Source organism: Rhipicephalus microplus, chromosome 4 (genome assembly GCF_043290135.1).
Source record: "Rhipicephalus microplus isolate Deutch F79 chromosome 4, USDA_Rmic, whole genome shotgun sequence".
Lineage (NCBI taxonomy): Eukaryota > Metazoa > Arthropoda > Arachnida > Ixodida > Ixodidae > Rhipicephalus > Rhipicephalus microplus.
In genome coordinates, this window is record NC_134703.1 from 200,893,243 (window position 1) to 200,909,368 (window position 16,126).

At 47.7% G+C, this 16,126-nt stretch overlaps 1 protein-coding gene across 2 annotated transcripts in view; it reads right to left on the minus strand.

Annotated features, from left to right (window-relative positions):
* The window catches only part of rdx (BTB/POZ and MATH domain-containing protein rdx), a 239,238-nt gene that overhangs the window by 152,323 nt on the left and 70,789 nt on the right, over positions 1-16,126 (minus strand). The window lies entirely within an intron of this gene.

The window sequence follows — 16,126 nt, forward strand, 5'->3', positions numbered from 1 at the left end:
GTTTAGTAAGCTTACCGATACCAAGAGACATGCACCCCGACGATCATTAAGCAAGCAGAGCAGAAATAGTGAAAATATACAAAAGTTAAAAGAAAATTTGGGCAAAATGCAAAACACCAAAAGACGAAATGCCAAATTATTGAAATGCCGAAACTTAAAGGGATACTAAAGGTTAAAAATTACTTAGTTTAGATTTAGAAAGTACGCACTGAGAGCTCTAATGCCATTCCACTATCTTAAGTTCATTATTAGCGGAGAAAATCAAGGTTCAGGTTTCATTTTTAAATTTCACGCGAAAATCTCCGCGCATGACGTAAGAAATTTTACAATGTATTTACGGTATTGTCGTGGCATTGGCCCGATAAAATTTCCCGAAACTTCGTATGTGAAGTATAAATGGCACGCACAGATTACATTGTACTTCATTTTTAACGACTGAAAGCTACGTAAGATCCAGTAGACACCTTCTAAATTCCTAACGTCACAGTGTTTGATGGGGGAAGTTCAAGGTGGCGTCGCCACCTGTATCATTTTTTTCGCATGCTTTCTTGCTCACTCAGCGTCGTGTCGCGGTAAAAGTGGTGTTTTCGGAATAGTGAAGCTGTAGTTAACCAATACAAAAAAAAATCATTTTGCTCTTTGCTGTCTTTTTAAAACCTCGCAAATTCAAAAGGCCCGAATGACAAGAAAGCCGATATTTGAAATGCCGAAACATCAGAATCCCGAAAGCTGTTTATCTTGCCAATATAGACGTTCCGCCGGCCTTGTACAATGTGCACACGCCTATGCCTAGTTCACACTGAAACATCCGCTTTCTACAGCGACCGAAATTCCCCTGCCGCCGAAACGCAGCGTCGTTCGCACTGGACGCGCCCCGCGCCGCCGAATATGCCATCTACTACGGGGCGAACGCGGGATGGATGCGCTGTCACCCGGTTGTTGTCGCGGCTCGCAAACGCTACTACTCTATCCGGTGGTGTATACTTCGACGATTCTCGTACGCAAGAAGCAAGAAAAGACAGTACTGCTTACTTTGCTGGCAAGTGGCTGTCTTGTAATGCACGAAAAGCAGAAAAAACCACCGACGCCAGCGGCGTTGATGGGTTCGTTTTGCTCTGCAACACCGCAACAAGCTCAGTCCCGCCAACAGCAAGCTCGGTCACCTCTTCCACGAAATACGGAGGCGAAGTACGCACAGAGTAGGTTAAACTCCCGTCGGTTTCAACATTCAGTTACGTGCACTGCGGCAAAACAAGTGAGTAGGGCTTGGCCGCCATTTTTCAAAATTCCTTGACTAGCGCTCCTATTGGTCCGCGCTGACCGATTCGGCGGCAGACGCCGCAAAAATCGGTCCGAGAGCGATCGGCGCGGAGAGGGCCTTTTCTGCGGATCTCGCCGCCGCCGAACCGCATTCGGAGCACTTACGGCGGCCGGAATTCTCAGTGTGAACGCGGCCTTACGCCCCCTTTTCCAGCAGCCATTCGCATATACATGGTTGAAGCTATAAAAAAAAGGAAATATATATTACTGCATACGCCAGGGCATAGCCGAGCACATTTCTTGCATAATGCGTTTCAGACAAATAAGTTGCGCTAGACTGAAAACGTCTACATCATACCGGTTGCCCAGAGACTCTTACAAACGACTTGCGCGCCACCCTTGGCTCCTGGTCTGTGAGCGTGGTCTCTATAGCTCCCTCGACGTTCAAAATAATGTTATAATACTACGTCCCAAAACCACGTTATGATTACGAGAGTCACCATAGGGCTCCGCAAATTTTAACCATTTGGTGTTGCTTAACGTGCACTGACATCGCCCAGGGCCATTTGAATGCCGCGGATCGAGCCCTTCGGGTCAGCAGCCGAGTAGCCACAGTTTCACCGGTGCGGCACTCCCTCGGCGTTGTCTTCGATCCTCCCAAGGAAGTGATGATACGAAAAAGCATGCATTCTACGACAGTATTCTACAGGAACGTCGGTAATCACTCTGGCGTTGCATTCTCCTCGCTTCCTACTTTCTTGGCATAAAACAACCACCTTTGCAGATAAGGTCAGCTTTTCCATTCTGCGGGGTTGTGAAGCAATTTTCGGAGCAGCAGAATCTTACTTTTGGACCACTAAAATGCAAATTTGGAGCAGGCCATATGAAAAAAATTAAACATCGATTTTTTATGACGAAAGACCAAGTTTGGAGGAAAGAAAGCGTACATATTGAGAAAAAAAGTATGTTCAAGCCATTCAACATCACCTAAGTCATACAGAGTAAATAAGAGCACCACTGTTTCAATAAAACTAGTATTTAGATCTACCTCACTTAGCAAACAATGATAAGAGTCCACATTAGCACTTGCCGCGTCTGTGGAATCCCTTGACAGAACCAGTGAATTAAAATGTGCATCTGCCAAGCTGGCGACCTTGAAATTCAAGGGAGCTGTGAAACTGAGGAGTAGGGGTATTGAAAAAAAAAATATAGCGAAGTTTTTTTTTTTTAGGGCTTTGTAGCATCATTTAGGAGACGATGCTTCGAAATCCGTTCTACTTCTTGGTGCAGGTGAGTTCTTACCTGCCTACGAGGTGTTATCGAAGTGACAACTGTTTCTCGATACTGTTGCCCTACCCAATGTGTATTGCTCGTGCATAGTCTAAAGTGCTTCCTTTTATGCCTGGATATGTGGCGATATCGAGGCGAACCCAGGCCCTAGTGAGAAGGACCTTTTCATAAAATTGCTTGGTGTTTTGGTTTTTTGGTTTGTTATCTGCGCATGCGTTGTACGGACTTGGGAGAACGTTTTTTTTTTTCGAATTAAACGCCAGTTGTTAGAGCCACGATTCTGCTGTCTGCATACTGCTCAGTTTCTTTTTTTTATGATTTCGACGTTTTGCGGCTTTTGTAGTTTACCAAGTATGTAGCAATTTGCCCAACAAGCAACTCTACTCATCATCATTCACTCCGTGGATATGCTGTGACTTTTTTTATTAAGCAGCGCACGAAAGGATACACACACGTACACACACACACAAAGGACGCGAACACGATTGCTGTACGGCAACTGGTAATTTATTTTCCAGCGACCCAGCTTATGTAACAGAACGCGCACATGCATGCACACTGACAGCAGTGACAACGATAAAGACTACAAAAATCATATTAATAGTATAGAAGCATCTAAAACACACGTGGTGATGATAAGAAGTTGCAAAAAGAAACAGTACGTGGTCATATACCAAGGTATCGGCGCGCTTTTTTAGAGAACGATACCGAGGGGCAACTGACACATTTATCTTTATTATTGTCGATTTCATTTGCTTTGATTATTTCCATCGTTTTTCTTGTTGCGCACAACATGTGTACTGTTTAGAGCGGGAGCACAGCTGCAATCCTAACATCATCATCATCATCATCATCATCATCATCATCATCACCAGTGCACGTCTACTGCTGGACAAATGCCTCTCCCATGTTCCGCCAGTCAACTAGGTCCTGTGCTTGCTGCTGCCAATTTATACCCGGCCACTAATCTCATCTGCCCACCTAACTTTCTGTTTCCCCCTTACACGTTTGCCTTCTCTAAGAATTTAGTATGTTATTCTGTTACTCCTGATAACCAGCGCTTATCCTGCCTAAGCGCTACATGCCCGGCCCATGTCCTTTTCTTCTTCTTATTTCATATTGTTACGCCTGAAGTAGGGGTACGGGGGTTTATTGAACGGAAGCTGGGATGGCGAGGCCGCACCGGATAAAACTGCCGAGAGATCTTCTTCTTCCCAAGTCCACACTTCTATTCCCTCTTATCAATCCGGCACATACACGTCGTAATATTTCCCCCTTCGCAGACGAAGCGCACCGCGCGTTTCATGCATCGTCCCGCAGTCTAAAAGCTTTGAGGCGAGCCACATGGGTAACCTCGGTCTTGGTTGATCGTCTCCCACTAGCTGTCAGTCGTGCTATTTTATAATCTACTGCACTGAGGCGCTCAAGGACAACGAATGGGCCAGTGTAGTGGGCGAGAAGTTTTGTGGACAAGCCACGCTTGCGGATAGGCTTCCACACCATTACAAGGTCTCCCGGTTCATATGTGACGTGGCGGTGCTTGCTGTCGTAGCGGAGCTTTGAGCGGTCTTGCGATGCTATAGTACGCAGGCGGGCAAGACGCCGAGTTTCTTCTGCAAGGCATAGTGTTTCAGCTAATGAAGGATCGTCATTGTCATAAAACGAAAAGATAGTGTCCAGGGTATAACGAGGGGGTCGAACGTAAAGAAGGAAGAAAGGGCTGTGGCCGGTGGTTTCGTGTTGGGCAGTGTTGAAGGCATACGTGATGAACGGTAAGACGTCGTCCCAGTTCTTGTGATTGGACGCCACGTACATTGAAAGCATATTCACCAGTGTCCGGTTCGTTCGTTCAGTAAGGCCATTCGTCTGTGGATGGTAAGGTGTCGAATGACGAAGTTCCGAGCCACACATACGGAGCAGTTCCTCAACAACGTCTGCCGTAAACTGACGGCCGCGGTCGCTTATTATGACGCGAGGAGGTCCGTGGCGCAGTATGATAGAGTGCAGGAGAAAGGAGGATACTTCGCCAGCAGTCGCAGATGGCAGGGCGGCCGTTTCGCAGTAGCGGGTCAGGTAATCGGCGCACACTACAATCCAACGGTTGCCTTTTGCCGAGCGTGGAAAAGGGCCCACGAGGTCAATGCCAACTTGCTCAAAGGGAGTGCTGGGAGGCGTCACAGGCTGTAGAAGTCCAGCCGGAGCAGTCGTGACTGATTTGTGCGTCTGGCATTGAGTGCAACTGGCCACGTACTGCTCAACTGACTGGCGCATGCGTGGCCAGTAAAATCGCTCCTGTGTACGAAGGAGTGTTCGCGTCATTCCCAGGTGACCCGAAGTTGCGTCGTCGTGCATGGCGCGCAGAATGGAGGAACGGAGTGTGTGCGGCACCACCAGCAAGAAGCGGGAACCCGTGGCCGAGAAGGTCCTCTTGTAAAGTAATCCTTCACGAACGCAAAAGCGTCCGGCCAAAGTGGACGCTCGTGCTTCAGCAAATAATGGCTCCAAGCTGACATCCTTCCGCTGTTCATTTTCAAAGGTGGTCTTGTCCGGGAATACTGGAGTCACTGACGCAATTAGGTGATCGAAATTGTCGGCATCGCAAAGTGTTGTAGTAAGCGGCATCCGCGAAAGGCAGTCAGCGTCAGCGTGCTTCCTGCCACTCTTGTATGACACCGTGAAGTCATACTCTTGCAAGCGGAGGGCCCAGCGTGCCAGGCGGCCAGATGGGTCTCGGAGGCTTACAAGCCAGCACAAGGAATGATGGTCTGTGACCACTTGGAAGGGACGACCGTACAGGTATGAACGGAATCGCTGTACAGCGAAGACGAGTGCCAAACATTCTTGCTCAGTCACTGTGTAATTCCGTTCTGGTTTACTTAAAGTTCTGCTGGCATACGCAATGACATGTTCCTTTCCACTGTGTCGTTGTACTAGAACTGCACCTATGCCAGTGCCACTGGCGTCAGTATGAACTTCGGTCGGCGCCGAAGGGTCGAAGTGTCGGAGAATGGGCTGCGATGTGAGTAAGAACTTGAGTTGGTTGAAAGACGTCTCACAGTCATGTGTCCATTCAAAGCTAGTACCTTGACGTAGCAGACTGGTCAAGGGGAAGGCAACGTCGGCGAATGCGGGAATAAATCGGCGAAAGTACGAGCACAGGCCTAGGAAGCTGCGAAGCTCTTTCGTTGAGCGAGGTGGTTTGCACGCTTTCACAGCTGCTGTCTTGCTCGGGTCAGGCCTGATCCCATCTTTGTTCACAAGGTGCCCAAGTACTAAGGTTTGTCGCTCGCCGAAATGACACTTCTTCGAATTAAGAACAAGGCCAGCGTTTCTAATGCATTCCAGAACAATGTCCACGCGTTCGTTGTGCTCACGAAATGTGCGCCCAAAGATCACGATGTCATCTAGGTAGCACATACAGACGTTCCATTTTAGGCCACGCAGAATGGTATCCATGAACCTTTCGAATGTGGCAGGAGCATTACATAATCCAAACGGCATCACGTTAAATTCATAAAGTCCGTCTGGAGTTATGAAAGCAGTCTTTTCCTTGTCCGCTGGATGCATGGGAATCTGCCAGTAGCCTGAACGTAAATCGATAGACGAGAAGTATGACGCCGAATGGAGACAGTCCAAGGCGTCATCAATTCGTGGAAGAGGATAAACATCTTTCTTCGTGATGGAGTTCAAACGGCGATAGTCGACACAAAATCTCCAGGTACCGTCTTTCTTTTTCACAAGGATCACAGGAGCTGCCCAAGGGCTCGATGATTCTTGAATGATGCCCTTTTGGAGCATTTCACGCACTTGATTGTCTATTATCTTGCGCTCGGACGGCGATACTCGGTACGGTTTTTGTCGGATTGGCTGTGCTGTTTGTGTATTTATCCTATGGCGTATACGAAATGGAGGAATGGAAGGCGTATGGTCACTCTGGGAGAAATCAAAAACTTGCAAGTACTTTAACAAAACGTCCACAAGCATTCTGCGCTTGTCGGCAGTCAGCGCCTTATCAACCATAGGTAAAACTTTCGAACTGTCTGAGCAGGCGGTCACTTGTTCATCCCGTCGAACGTCACTGAGGACAGCTACTGTTGTTGGCGAGTATTCTTTAAACGACGCTAGCTTAAGTCCTCCTGGTAGCAGCACCGGTTCGTTTGAATAATTCGTTGTCCAAAGGTCTGAACGACCTTCACTCACTGAAACTATGCTGTGGGGTACCAACGTGTTCTTCTTTATACAACTTAGATGGAAAGGCTCCACTAGCGCATCGAAACTGGTCTTATTGTCGTTAATATGCGAAGAAGCTACTGGAACGCGCACAGCACAGAAGGCCGGGATAACGGTATCTTCATAGACTCGGAGCGCACCGCTTTCCGTACCCGAATTCTCGATAAGTCCATGAGGAACAGCGTCACTTATGATAACTTCGCCATTTCGACAGTCTACAGTGGCTCCGCACATTCGCAAGAAATCTATGCCTAGAATGATGTCATGAGTGCTCCGCGGAAGAACCGTGAATTCTGTCACAAACACTTGATCACTCAGTAACACTGCCGCGGTACAAACACCAATCGGACACAACGAGTTGCCGCCCACGCCACAGAACGTTATCGCTTTCTCCAACAAAAAGGTCACCTTTCTTCCCAAACGAGCTTTGAACGCAGCACTCATGATCGACACGGCGGCTCCAGTGTCCACCAAAGCCATCGTATGTACACCATCAACAAAAACTTGCACTTTGTTTTTAAACATAAGCACCGGTGGAGGTATCTCTTCTTGCAGCGAATCACCAGCGACCTCACCCCCAGCGGCCGCGCTGCCTAGTTTTCCGGAGGCGGCGAAGGGTAGCGGCGCCTAGGAGACGGCGACCGATTGGAGCGAGGGGCTGGCGGGGGTGTCAGACTGCGGTCAGAGGCTGGAGAACGGTTTCGCAGCGGCCTTGGTGTCTCGTAAGATGCGCTTCCAGGGAACGTTGGTGCTTGTGCAAAGTCGGACAGGTGGGATCTCGGTGGCCAGTCGTACCTCGGCGGCTGCCGGTAGTTACAGTACCTGGCAATGTGGCCTTCGACGCCACAGTTGTAGCAGATGGGTAGGGGTCGCTCGCCGAACCACTGCTGAGAGCGCTGGGCTGTGTAGGGTCGCCTAACCGAACGGGGTGGAGCAGATTGCTGAACGGGAGCTGCGCGCCTCTGTGGGGCGGGGCCGGGACGAAGACGTTGGTCATACCGCTGGTCAGACGCGAATGAGTCTCGGCGTGGCCACGAAGCCCTAGCTTCGCGAACGTCTGTCACACATACTGATGGTGGCAGAGGAGCGAACGGGGCCGGGTAGTAGGATGAACAGGTAGGCGTATGGCGGATGGTGTCGTGGAACAGTGTGTCTTGTCGCTGTAGTTCTTCCCGCACTATTGTCCGGATAGTAGCGGCAAGGTCGGCGGGCGGGCTCACGTCGACGCTGGCGACCGTTGTTACATTTGCCAGCCTACCAAATTTCGGGGCAATACGACGGGTCTTTAGCTTCTCAAAAGTACGGCAGTGACGTTGGACGGCGGAGACGGAAGTGAGGTCTTCCCTGCCTATCAAAAAGTTGTAGACGTCCTCTGCTATACCCTTCAGAAGGTGGCCGACCATGTCCTCTTCAGTCATGTACGGGTCTATGATCTTGCAGAGCATCAGGACCTCCTCTATGTAGGTGGTACACGTTTCTCCAGGAGTCTGAGCTCTTTGAGCCAACGTGCGCTCCGCGCTCTTCTTTTTTGAATCAGAGTCGCCGAAGCATTTCTTGAGCTCTTCAGTGAAACGATCCCACGTTGTTAAGGAATCTTCGTGGTTTTCGTACCACATCAGAGCTGTTTCCGTGAGAAACAGCGCGACATTTCCCAGTTGGTCGGTGGCATCCCAGCAGTTGTACCGGCTCACCCTTTTGTACTGTGTCAGCCACGCATCCACATCTTCTCCTGCTCTTCCCGCGAACGGGCGGGGTTCCATATAGTGATATCGAGGTGCAGCTGGCACTGACCTTTGTGTGGTTGAGAAGGCGTGACCTTCGCTCTCGGCCATGGCAGTTGGTGTCGGTGGCAGACCGGCAATACGACGGCTCCGGCGAAGTTCGAACAGCTGTGGCTCCGTGGTTCGTCGACGTATACTGTACCCAGCACCTTCCACCACTCTGTTACGCCTGAAGTAGGGGTACGGGGGTTTATTGAACGGAAGCTGGGATGGCGAGGCCGCACCGGATAAAACTGCCGAGAGATCTTCTTCTTCCCAAGTCCACACTTCTATTCCCTCTTATCAATCCGGCACATACACGTCGTAATAATATGATATCATTAACGTTATCGTTACCACGCGAAAATGGTTGTTTTATATATGTCTCGGGAAGATAGTTTTTGCCAGTTTGAAAAGTACTTGAGCACGCATCGCAGCATACCAAACTTTGCACAATGAAATGCTCTTTGCAATATATATATATATATATATATATATATATATATATATATTGCAAAGAGCATTTCATTGTGCAAAGTTTGGTATGCTGCGATGCGTGCTCAAGTACTTTTCCAACTATATATATATATATATATATATATATATATATATATATATATATATTGTAAAGAGCATTTCATTGTGCAAAGTTTGGTATGCTGCGATGCGTGCTCAAGTACTTTTCAAACTGGCAAAAACTATCTTTAACTAACTATATATATATATATATATATATATTGCAGAGCAACAGAATTATTTTAGAATAAAAAAAATGTTAAAAGTGGAATTTTCGGCCGCCTGTTGGTAAAGAGCGGAATAAATAAAAAAACAATATATATGTGCGAAAATATTCAAAGCGAAAAAATTCTGTATATACATTTTCTGGATAAATGAACCACGAACAGTATGAAAAATCATGAATGTTGTACAAAATGTTTTTCTTCATATAGACTTACAAAATCAGAACCATGGTGCTGCTACGTTGCTCGTACCTTGCGGTGAGGCATTACACGGTTTTTCATGAGACGCAAGTGTACTCGTACACTTTTCTCAATACATTTTTGTTGTCTTGCGATAAGAGTCTCCAGGTGTTGCAATATAGATGGATACATGTGATATGAATGATCCCTCTATAAATTAGACGTCCAATAAACTTCGCTATATCATCTAGCGTCACCTCTTTTCATGAGCCAGCTCATTCCGCATAGGTTGGCGTCCCAGTATACGCATCCAAGCATATTTCTTTGCATTTCTTCGCACATCGTTTTTTAAAAAAAAAGCCAATATCACCCGCAGTTCTAAAACGTATCACACTGCTTCGTAGTCCGGGCCAACATGTGCCCCGGGGGCCTTCTTGCCGTTAGGAGAAGCTCCGAGGCTAGCACAGCACACCGCGCCTTAGCGAAGTGTGGACCACGCACGTAACCAGGTAGCGATAAGATTGCGCAGAAAGGTCAGAAGTTAGACGCACTTGCGGCGGAAGGGACAACTTGAGGGCAAACACCACGTACCGGTAACACAAAGTACAAACCGGACACACTAATGGAAACGCCGAGTGAACGTAAAAGGAAACTTGGTGTGCACCCCCAATGCTGCTTCGCATTCATGCATGGTTCCCTGGTGTAATTTTTTTCTCTTGTATTACCGGTCCGTTTTTCGTCACATATTTTGCTCATAGCCCCAAACGAAGCTTGAAGCCTCGCTGCTCTGCTGTGGTTTCGAAAAATTGGCACCATCCGCGTACTCATCGCAACCCAGCCTTGACACGTGACGGACTAGCTGGTGAAACGCCCCCCTTTATATACTCGGACGCTACGGGGGACATTTTCGGGCCGCAGTGGCAGCAGACGGTCCATCAGAGCACCGTCTTAATCTATATTATTGCATATGAGCAGGTTGGTTACCGTTTTTTGCACGTTATTATCGCTATGTATCTGCCGCTGCTGCTGCTGCTGCTGCCCTTGGGTCTTGATTGATATGTAAGGTTTAACGTCCCAAAAGCACCATATGATTATGAGAGACGCTGTAGTGGAGGGCTCCGGAGATATCGACCACCTGGGGTTCTTTAACGTGCACTCAAATCTGAGCACGCGGACCTACAACATTTCCGCCTCCATCGGAAATGCAGCCGCCGCAGCCGGGATTCGATCCCGCGACCTGCGGGTCAGCAGCCGAGTACCTTAGCCACTAGACCACCGCGGCGGGGCGTGGTCTGAGATTTCCATTCATTACAAAGGGCCTCAATTGTCCATCATGTCTCACAGCCTCAACGAAGCGCCGATGGTGCAAGCGTTACTCTCTAGACACATAGTGGGCACCTCGCTACTCCACAAAAGGATAGCATAAAGTGTACTTTCGCCAATCTTTTCGCGGTAGTCACTCCACAAGTATAGCAGCATGCTGCGGTAAACCTGATAGATAAGACGAAGGGCTTCATGAAGGCCCTTCTTCCAGCTCGCGCTGTGAATGCGCTAAGTGCTCCAGGGCTTGGTATTTTTTATTGTAGCATACTCGAGCTTCCATGCCGCAAACTCTCACTCAGGCTTATAACGATATTTTTCATTAACAGATGAGCAACAGGATGTCTGCTGCGTGAGCTAAGCGGACTCTGCTCCCAGACCACCGGCTACTCCTCCCCGCTGCGTAGCTTATCTCTCAGCCGTGACGTCACCTACTGCCCTCGATTCTGAGGCCACACGTGTCGCACACATGTCCGTTGATATAGGGGACGTGCGTACGTGACTCGTCTCGACTGTACGCTGCCTCTTCGCTCACGTTTGTCGCTTAACAGGCGAGTTCTGTACAGGGAGCTTCTCTTCACAACACATTTTCACTAGAATATCATTGTGACAGTCAATTTCGCAAACGAACTCTACGTCGAGGCGTAAATACTTTCTCGCACCTGAAGTTACTTGAAATGTTCAACAAGTTCAACAAGAACTCGTTCATTGAAAATGTAATCATTAACTTCAGGGCAGTTCTCTAAGAGAGTCATAGAACGCGATAATTGATGGCTTAACCATTACCTTTTCTTTTATAAGTCCCAACTGAAACTCACGTAATCTGATATATCGAAATGAACGAATGAAGTTTCTGTGTTACCTTACGTCAGACGTAACGAACATGAACTCTGAAATATGGCGCATCGCGGTCAGCAAAAACGAGCGAGTCTTCTGAACTACACAACCTGACCGCTTATTCCTTGTGTGCGATGTTTCGTGCTCCCCTATGTTTTACATACATGCTGCGTATTGCTACGTTTCTGCCTGTCATACAATACATTTTACCTGCAAAACAATGGATCTAACATAGGTTCATGCCTAGCTCCGGTGCTTATAATAGATACCTTTCTATTATCGAAACAACTGCACACGCGAGAAAGATAGGAGGCCGAAGGGGTTGTTGTTTCAGCTCCAAGCAAGTTAAGCAGCCTGCGTAGACCATCCCGGCTGCGTAGACAATGCCGTCTGCGGCGGCTGCATTTCCCATGGAGGCGAAAATGCTATAGGACAGTGTGCTCAGATTTGGGTGCACGTTAAATAATCCCAGCTGGTCAAAATGTCCGGAGCCCTCCATCACGGCGTCTCTCGTAATCATATGGCAGTTTTGGGACATTAAATCGTACATATCAATCTTTAACCAATATATGTTACGCTACAAATCCATCAATCGCCCCTGCCATCATTTCCAAAGTACACTTCGCTTTCTCGTGTAGCAGCAAACCCCCAAAATGGCACTTTATGAGCGTAAATACACTCGCACAAAGTGCGCTTGAGTTGCCACGTGTGACAGGGATATAAGAAATGCTGCGCATTTATAACCAGAACGCGTCGCATGTGTGCCGTTGGTGTTGCTTATCGCAAAACTGCAGCGGGGAAGGCGTTTAAACGACCGCCAGAAAGAACACACAAACGAAGTGACGGTTGACCCGCATGTCACCCACTACTAGATAATGATGATATGTGGGGTTTAACGTCCCAAAACCACCATATGATTATGAGAGACGCCGTAGTGGAGGGCTCCGGAAATTTCGACCACCTGGGGTTCTTTAACGTGCACCCAAATCTGAGCACACGGGCCTACAACATTTCCGCCTCCTTCGGAAATGCACCCGCCACAGCCGGGATTCGAACCCGCGACCTGCGGGTCAGCAGCCGAGTACCTTAACCACTAGACCACCGCGGCGGGGCCCCACTACTAGATATTCCAGCCAGAAGTGCAAATATCAGCAAAAGAAAGCGATGGAATCGTTTCTGCCGGTCACCACTGCGTAAGCAAGCTGCCACTGCCATGTTGTATAAATAAAGTGTACATTTAGGCATGCCCTCTCAGAAACCATTTAGTTTGCAGGGTGTAAGTTGTTGCTTTCCGTTGTTGAATGTTATTCTCAATATACCTAGCTTTCTCATCACTTGTGTTATTTTTTTTACAATACTGTTAGCCCTCACGTGTTGTTACAGGGGTGGGAAAGCTAACTATACAGTGCTATGTATTAATCTGTTCCAAACATCGCTGAAAAACTTGAGCTGACTCACAAGCAATAAATGCACTGGAATCAAGTTTTTTCCAATTAACAATCGTACGAAGCAAAAAAAAGAAGAAAACTTGAATACATAAATTGTCGTGGCACATGGCAAAATCGCATACGGGTGATTGATTCGCGGTGACACTCGGGCTGGAGCGTGCAAGTACTAAGTTGAATCGATCTTAAGTGTGTTGTTATACAATTCATAAAGAAACTTTAAGCGTGCGATTTGTCTTCGCTCCGACAGCTTCTGATGGTTGGCCCTTTCAAGTAGCACAGTCACCGATTACGTTCTTAGGTAGCACGAATAAATAAATCTGGCTGCCATTCACTGGATACCTTCCAGGTTATCAACAAGCTTCTGACAGTGCGGGTTCAGATAATACTGGCATATTCTAGTGTCGGACGCACTACTGTTTTATAAGCCATCAGCTTTGTTTCAGGCATGGCATCTTTTAGCTTTCGCCGCAGAGCACGTTCAGACGAACTACAAATGTTTTCAATATGCTTTTTCAAGGTTAGGTTCGAAGATATTGTAACACCGATACATTTTATCTCACTAGCTCGTTTAACTTCTTAATTTTTATTTGATACGTAAACGTTAATGGCGCTTTCTTACTTGATACCGACATACACGTAGTCTTGTTGAAATTAGACGCTAGATTATCACTGGTGTATGCGCATAGGCAGCCTGGCCGATCGTGCAAATCTTTGCCGGGCAAGTTGGTGGTCCATTACACCGACAAGAGAAAGGAAGAAGCACGGTGAACTTACGCAACAGAACACAAGGGAAAAGACACGGTAAAAAGAAAGATATCAATGAACAACTATTTGAAAAAAAAAAACTGAAATGCGACATGAACTTTCAGCGCACGGGACAAATCCCCCCACCCCCCACCCCCTTTTTTTTCGACATGGCCATAGACGGGACGCTGACGCAGTTACTGCCAGTTCCCGCAATTTCTGCTGCCTCAAAGAGCCCCCTCTTTCTTAGTCCCTCCTAACGCTGTTGTTGTCAGTACCTCGGAAATGAGATTCAGTTGGTTACTAGTTTGTGCCCGCTCGTTTCTTCACATTTTTTCTCGTCCATTTGTGCACTTCAGGTAAACAACGCAAAAAAAAACAGAACAATGTCATGCCAATAGAAGCTTTAACAAATATTAGAAGACTATTTGGCTATACCATTCCGTGGATTTTCACTACCGAGATGATCCACAAGAATTCCAGGACGAAGCGCCATCTGAACAATCCCTTTTCCCGGAAGCAAGGTGGCGAAATGATACAGCTTTTATAATCAGACAAACCCAAAAAATCACTCGGCGTGGAATCCAACGGAGCCCGCCAGAATGTGACGCTTTGAGACGGATAAAACAATCAAAAAGTTCCTGCATTAGTTCCGAGACGTCAAAGACTTCGACTGCTTCTGCAAGGGCTTAAGACATCACTCATCACTAAATATTATTTGCACCATGTTCTAAGAAGAGCAATTTCTTAGCGTAGCAAGCTTTAGGAAATTTCACTGCACCGATGCGGCGAAAGAAACTCTAAAGAAGCTTTGAAATTTGCGACGGCACATTCCCGTGCTGAAGTTTCCGCGAAATATCAAAAACTAAACTTTCACCTTCATTTATCCTGTCATAATTGAGCTTCGAAGGCGAAATTAACAGAGTTATGAGCTTATATACATGCCCTGAGAACAGAAACGCTGGTGAAGTCCCTAATAGGCAAGGCTACGGGCTTTCCGAGAGAAGCTGGCACCGAAGTGAGCCGAATCAGACAAGCCTTCACCCCACAACACGACCGTACGCCGGCAAAACCCCGCGTCCAGGGAGAAACGGCGGTCGCCCGGCAGCGAGCGACGCAGCCAACGACGTCAGCGGCATCCGAAGCAGAGGGCATCCCTCGCCCCCTCCGGGCTTCACCTTGGACGCTCAGCCTTGATCTCTGGCGACGCAGCAAGGTCGCCGCGTCATCCGCGACGCCGGAAGGACACGCTCGCTGCCTATCGCCGAGGGTTGCTGCACCTGGGTCCCTCCTCGTACGCCACACCGAGTGGAGACCGTGAAAAGCCGTCGCCGGGCTGTACTCACACACAAACAGGACTCCGACGCTGAGTGAGCTTAAAATATATGTCCAGCCAGTCTTGCGACACACATAAATATGCGCAAAGCTTCTGGGATGCATACGCGGGTTTACGTGAGGTTCAAACTGCAAAAAATTTGAATTCTGTTCTCGTACAAGAGAGATTGAATTAATTAGGCAAGAACGATTGGGCATGTGTTATGATACAGTAGATGTAAAAAACTACTATGCCAATTTCAAAAATGGCTTGTTGTCGACTACAGTATAGAGCCTTAATCGACTCTTGAATCTCCATAGTACTCGTGCACACCTTCTATCATGGTAGCCCAATCGACTGAGAAGAAAATGGCCCTCGACTCGGTCGCTCGAAGCATAAAGGAAATCCGACGATGTTGAGCATACAGACTGGACGAGAAAAAGGCAGGGCGTTTTGCTCACCAAGGCATATTCACCCGACGTTTATCGATTTTCCTAGAACTGAACGTATTCCTTTACATCCTAGCACTGCGCCGACAAGTGTTCACGTTCCGGCAACAGCGGCCGCATGTCGACAGGCCGTGTGCGCGGAGGTGGTCGAGATTTATTTGGAGCCCCCGACTACGGCGTGCCTATACTCGCGTGCATACTTAAATTTATACGAGACACCTTTAAAGTAAATGGTCCACCCACCATCTGGATTACAGCAATCACTAACAAAATATACTGATCCGAATTCTGAGAGCAACGTAGTTGTTTCTCTGTATGGATATTGTCTGGACAAGATTCACATGCTGTTATCAACGCAGAGGCGTTTAACAGTACGCGATTTCAAATGCCTAATAAGTTTAAGGAAATTGCCGAAAGTCGAACCTCCAAGAAAAGCGCGGCTCAGTTAAAATCGCCTAAAATATCCGTATGCAAACAACGAAGCCGAGGCTTCGACAAACCATCAAAGAAAGCTGGGAGACCACGTTATTGAGATGTGAGGATCAGCAAGGTT